At 39.8% G+C, this 7,127-nt stretch overlaps 1 pseudogene; it reads left to right on the forward strand.

Annotated features, from left to right (window-relative positions):
- The first annotated feature begins 3,791 nt into the window (after positions 1-3,791).
- LOC116912881 lies at positions 3,792-4,414 on the forward strand (annotated as a pseudogene).
- The last annotated feature ends 2,713 nt before the right edge of the window (positions 4,415-7,127 follow it).

A 7,127-nucleotide genomic window follows, 5' to 3' on the forward strand; every position in this document is an offset into this window, starting at 1 on the left:
GTTTCATTGTTTGTTTTTTCCTCTTCATTAACTCCAATATACGTCTTAAATTCTCTTTCCTGGTATTCTATGCTGTCATAGAATTTCTCCCAGCTGCTATTTTCTTCCTTTAGTATATTTGAATTCTTTCATTCTTAGAATTTCCTTTATTTTTACTTCTTTTCTATATTTCATTTATTTTTTGGATTTTTTTAATTTATATTTCAAATGTTATCCCCTTTCCCAGTTTCCCATCAATAAAACCCATATCCCATTCCTCCTCCCCCTTCTTCTATGGAGGTGTTCCCCCTTCTTCTATGAAGGTGTTCCCCCATCTGTCCGCCCACCCCTTCCTACCTCCCTGCCCTGACATTCCCCTGTATTGGCAGGACCAAAGGCTTCTCCTCCTATTGGTGCCCAACAAGGCCATTCTTTGCTACATATGCAGCTGGGGCCATGGGTCTGTCCTTGTGTATTCTTTGCATGGTGGTTTAGTCCCTGGGAACTCTGGTTGATAGGTATTGTTCTATCATTCATTCTCTTGGCACCTTTGACAATATCCACTAAAGTTTGAGTCCTTAGTGATTGAGTTGATAATATTGAGAGCCATTTTGTCTGTTTTGTTTTTTAGTGATGTGCTGCAGAGTTAGATGGGCTGAACTCTCAGATCTTATAATTGCCTGTTTCCGTTATGGCTTCTGTAATTACACGTCTTCTCTTCTTTCCAAGCTACAATGGTTCACTGTGGCATTCTACACTTCAACATGTCTCTATTTCTTAGACTATATGGTTTTAAAAAATATTTGCATTTATTGCATTTTTCTATTCTTTTGTGTAAATGTTCACAGTGCACTTTGGACACTGATGTCTTCTTTGTAGGATAGCAGCTATGCAGCTGCAGGGACTTCGGCTCAAAAACACCCTTTTCTGAAGAGCAAGGAACCCTTCAATGGATAAAACCATATGCCACACTTGTTAACTTGTTAATTTTGTTAACACGATCTGCTCTCTTCTGATTTTAAAAACAAATCTAGCTCCTGAAATGCTTGCTTTCTTCTTCTACCTGTGATTAAGCTTCCAGTAGTATTTCCTCATTTCCTAGAGGTGGTCACATAGGCCCTGCACTTCCTCAGAGCCATGTGAATCTGCCAAAGCAGATTTGGGACAGAGACTGCTCTAGACTGTGCTGTGCTTCATATAGCTACACAGATTTTCAATTCTGTGAATTATTCATTCATAGTTTGCACAAATTCTAGTTATTTTTATTTGTACTCATAAAGTTAATGTATATCTATTCTTCCTCTGCTACTCCAGTCTTTAGTGTCTTATATTGGAGCAGAAGTATTCCTTCAAGTTGAGACATTGTTTTCCTAATTTCTGTCTCATAGTCTCATATTGGCATGAATTATAGGTAACTTGACTTATTACTACATTCTAAACCTGTTAATATTTATGCTATTTCTCGGGTTTTATGGATAAATATTCTCTACATTGTCTCAAAGCAAAGTGTATACTACTCTCAGAATTAATTCTTTCAGGTATGTTAATATTCATCTGATAACACCAAACCCAATCATTTGTGTAGGAAGTAACCCTAAAAGTCCATAGAACTCAAGCTCACACACACACACACACACACACACACACACACACACACAAACACACACACACACATTTCTATTCTGTAGAAGTGGAAATAACACACCATGCAGATATACCATTGATGTGCATATGCCCAAAGGACGCCAGATCTGATTATGAAGACACTTGCTCATCCCTGTTCATGGCTGCCAGGAAGTGGAAACAGCCTAGATATCTATCAACTGATGACGGATAATGATAATGTGGTTCATTTACACAATGGAATATTCTTCAGCTATTGGTAAAAATGAAATATGAAAGAGTTATAAACAATGACTTGAATCAGTAATCCGTCCAGAAAGAAAATGACTTTTCCCTTACTTTAGCTGTTGTCTTTGAATCTTCAGATATGCGTTTAGCTTTCTCTTCCCATAGAGGTCAGAAAAATTACAAAAAGGAAGGACTTTTAAGGGAAGAGTGATAAAATGGAGTGGTATAATGGGTTTAAGAGGAATGAGGAAGAAAAAAAGAGGGCTTGTATTGGGTAAAGAGTAGATGGTAGGGTAAAATAGAAGAGGGAGAAGCACAAAGATAAATAATTTTAAACACCTATTGAAAAACAACATGCAGAAACTACTGTAGAAGCTTCATAAAACACAGACTACATACATACATACATACATACATACATACATACATACATAAACAGAGAGAGAGAGAGAGAGAGAGAGAGAGAGAGAGAGAGTCACATACACTCATACAGCATTTAAATAATTACCCTGTTAAGGGGTAACAGTGTCCCTACTTAATAGCAGAAGCAAATAAATAAAATCTTCAGTGCCTCTTTTGGACTCGTTGGCCAAAACTGTCCCATAGATCCCTCCTTCTCCCGATATTATAGTCTATTGCCTCTGCTTTTGATTGTTACTCAGAATGTGACTGTCAAACCACAGTGCAGAAGACAACAAAAAATTGAGTCAGAGAACGTGACAATATCAGGTAGCTACTGATCTGGAAGCGCCATTCCTACTGACTAGTTTTCATAGTCCTGGTATGTGCTATGTAAAGGACCAGGGGAGAAAAGTAATCATCCATCATATCAAGTCTGTGACCACTAGTATTGACAATGGTGGCCAGGCTGACAAGCTCTTTAGATGCTATCATTGATATGTCTCATTTCCTTCTTAGTTACAGTTACTTTGTCACAAAAAGATGAAATCTTCTCTTTTCATATGAAAACTAATAAAAAGAAAAATATTGCTTTTTCTCTTACCATGCACTGCTTTCAGACCTGCTACCTTGCTGGCTACCGTGGCACCATTTATTTTGTTCATCACTAGGCATTAAACTCACACTGATACTTACATTGATAAGATTCCCAATTCCTTACACAGGCTAAATAAAGTCGTGTATAACTGGTTGACAAGATCACTTTGTAATTTAAAATTCACACTTCAATATTAGATAGACTAGATATTTGAGTCAGTTTAAACAGTAGGCACTCTCCCCAAAGTAAAGTTACTTTTATGAGGTTAAAAGATAAAAAAATGAGTTCAACAAGGACAACTGAGTTATTTTCATCAGGTCCAAAGGAAACTCAAGACAAATGGCTGACCAGTTCCTACTAGCATGCCAAAGTATATGTTGACCTCCAGGCTCACTGTACCTATGGCTCCTGCCAGCTCTTCTCACATTCCAAACTTCTCCAACTCATGGGATGTCCTTTTCCCAGTTTCTGAGTCCTATATAACACCTATATGTACTCTCTTAGACCTCTTGTCCCCTTCTTTCTTGGTCCTCTTGGTCTCTGCCATCTTGTTCCTATCTTAGTCTTTCTGCCCCACTCTCTCTTGGCTCTCTCTTTTTGCTGTTCTCTCTCTTCCTGTCTTCTCTTACTCTCCCTCCTCTCTCTACTTTCATGGCCCAGTTCAGTCTACTGACCCTGTTCAGCCAAATGCTTTCTTCCCCTGCTCCTGACAATTCCAGATGCCTCTGCTGAACTCTCCCTCACATCTACAATAAAAACCATCTCCTCAACCATAGCTTGGAGTATTCATGTCCTCACTTTATACATTTGTTGCCAAAACTCCTACTCTATATAATGTTATTTAAATTAAATATCATTAGTCTCTAATGGGTTTGCATACCTCCTTAAGCATGGAAATCTGGGGGGGGAGGGCAATGTGTGCTTTCATTAGGCAAGGGTGGTGGCTGCGAGAGCGGCCCGGAAGATGCCAGTGTCGGTGATGATGAACAACGCCTTCAGATTCAGAAAGCTGTTGGATCAGTGCTAGAACCAGGAGCTTGAAGATCCTGGAGAAATTGTCACACCGCCAGTGTACGGTCAGCTTATAGCTTTGTATTTGCTCCAGAATGGCATGAATAATGCAAGATATCTTTGGAAGAGGATACTACCTTCTATAAAGCCTGCAAATTCTAAATTTGGGGGCATTTGGTCAGTAGGACAGTGAATCTGGCAAAGCGATTTCCCTGAGATCCATACAACAGTCAATGCTCACCAATGGTTAGAGACTCCAGCCAATCATGGAAGCCCTTAGAGGTGCAACAACATGCCTTTGCCTTGGTCTCTCAAGCTTACACCTCCTTAATCACAGAAAATTTTTCAGTCTTTGTCAGACTTCCTGTGAAAGAGGCTGTGAAATGTGTGTTGGAATAAGGATGGCAAGCTGACTCTGCCACAAGAATGGTTCTTCCCAGAAAGCCAGCTTCAGGAACCCTGGATGTTTCCTTGAACAGGGTTATTCCCTTATCAGAGCCTGCACCAGTTCAGCCAATCCCCAATGAGCAGCCGCTCTCCAGGCTCTCCAATTAAGTGGTTTTCTTAGGAAACTGATCGATCACTCTGAGTTCAAGATTCACCTTCAGTCCCTGTCACTGGCGAACAGAATGGAGTTTTATTCTGAGTTCAGAACAGGGCGGGCACCTCTGTGTCCTTCGGGTGTCATAAAATGCACATGGATGAGGAAACGCATTGTACCGTTTTCTCCTCAGATACTTTTGAATGTCCTTGGAACAGTTTTCATTTGTATTGATCACTTTGGTTGGAGTCAGCAGTATTATACAAGTGTCTGTCAAGGACTGGACTCTGAACACAAACTATTCAACTTCAAGTAGCGAGAGGGCGTGGCGGCATACAGCACATTCTTGCGTACCACTAGCTTCCAGCCGAAGTGACATGCCTGGGATTTGAGGACTGCCCTGGTGGTGCCCTACCCACATTGACACTTACAACTCTGGAGAATGTGTTCTTCTTCCCTTCCCAAAACAAGAAATCAGTGATGTAGAATCAGAAAGAGCTGAGTGGTGGTGGGCCGTCTGCTGGAGAAGAGCTTGCCAATGCTACGTTTGTCTTCCCGATGTGCAAGCATCCATTGCATGAGACAGACATTGCGCAGTGAGAATGCAACATAGGTGTCAGGGGGAAACTCGAGCTTCTGATGTCTCCTTTCAGAAGAAGGGGAGGAGCATGGAGTGCAGTGTGTGCGGAAGGAAGCTCCTGAGATGAGGGATGGCGGGCAGCCCTCCTGCTGCATACCCAGATCCTGTGTAGAAATGCTAAATGCATCTATTTTTGTCCTTGTATGGCAGCCCTTGAAGATTTGAGGTAGTTAATGTATCTTCAGGTTAAAACGGGCCTGGTTCATTTATTCTGCACTTGTTCAATAAATATTTAATTCAATTTGGAAAAAAAGGCATGGAAATCTTACTGCAATGTTATTTGAACACTTTAATAATGGGGCGAGGTGGGTTGGCTTTTTGGGGGGTTTTGTTTGTTTGTTTTGAACTTTTTTTTTTCAGGAGAGTGTAATAAACTTTTGTCAGCGTGTTTGTCCTTTTGTTAGGCTTCTATGACTTAAAGGCTACCAATTTCTTAGTGTGTGCTTTCCTTATTAAGTCATAAGACATAATCTCCTGCCCTTACATGTGTGATGTGTATTTTGTGTGAACACTCTTCAGGGGCTAAAATTACTTCTGAGAAAAGCAGTCTTTGGATTGCTTTTCTGTGGTTTTAACTGACTTTCCCCTCATGCCTGTAGTCTCTCTCTCTTTCTCTCCCTCTCTCTCTCTCTCTCTCTCTCTCTCTCTCTCTCTCTCTTTCTCTCTCTCACACACACGCATGCATGCATACACACACACACACATACACACACATGCATGCACACGTGCTTGCACACACACACATACACACACAAACACACACACACACACACACACACACACACACACACACACACACACGCTTATCTCCTTTCCAATTTGCCGGGTATATTAATATGATTGTCTGAGTGTTCATCAAGCCTGAACCACATGCACCACATTCAACTAATCTCTGCATAGTACAATTATCTTTGTACATTCTCTAATGTATGTATAACCTTATTTTAAAAAACATTGGAAATGAGAAGCGTATTCACCATCTCAAAAGTGGGTCATATGACCTCTGCCCTGTCCATCATCCTTCATGTATTCAGATTTCATTCATCGAATAAACTCCTTAAATTTATCAGTCATGTACTAAGAGCAAATGATATAAAGTTAAATGTGAAGACCAGAAGCTGAGACAGGAAAATACATTGTATAAACTATATAAAATGTTTTGATAAAAAGTTCTATCTAGGCTGTAAAAATAGAGATGTTCCAGAGAAGTCAGGGACTCAGTTCAGCAATTTATTCTAGAGAAAAGATGAGGAAACCCTATAAACAGAGGTGATGATAACACCACGGTTTGTTCAAAACATGCAAGGGATTTGCCAGTTAGAAAAAGACATCATATAGAGAAAAATCACTTGGAAATATGTGAGGTATGTGTGAATGGAGAAAGTAGACAGTTCAAAAGACAGGAAAATGAAAAGATAAGTGATAAATAGATGTTATATACATAGATAATAGATGGGATAAATGATAAATCTATCTATACATAGATGAAGATAGACTAGAGATGATAGATAGATAATAGATAGATCATTCATAGATGCTAGATAGATGATATAGAAAAACAGATGCAATACAGAAACTCTTCATGAAGAACATTAAAAATATCATGTTATATTACAGCTAATCGAATCACAAATAAATATAATGTGGGCATGTGGGATGTGTCTGCGTGTGCTGTGCATATGTGTCTGAGTCTGGGTGTGTGCCCGCATGTCTGTGTGCATATTAGGTTGTTGATGATGTGTTTAGAGAAGAAAGTGAATATCTCTAAGGATAGGAGGTAAAACACAGAAGAGGAAGATAGAAACATCTTTAATACAACATATCATATAGATTCATGCAGTGGTCATAGGGTTTGCACTGACCGTAAAGACTGAGTCATTATACAGAGAGAAAAGAAGCAACCAATAGTAAATCTGTCTCTACCATTAGTAATTGAAGAATGAAGAATTCACACACGGAGCCAGGAAATGTATCCAAAACCACCTGAAACAAGGGGAGAGATTTAATATCTCTCTCTCTCTCTCTCTCTCTCTCTCTCTCTCTCTCTCTCTCTCACACACACACACACACACACACACATACACACACACACACCCCAAAGTGATGAA

Source organism: Rattus rattus, chromosome 11, assembly GCF_011064425.1.
Source record: "Rattus rattus isolate New Zealand chromosome 11, Rrattus_CSIRO_v1, whole genome shotgun sequence".
Taxonomy (NCBI): domain Eukaryota; kingdom Metazoa; phylum Chordata; class Mammalia; order Rodentia; family Muridae; genus Rattus; species Rattus rattus.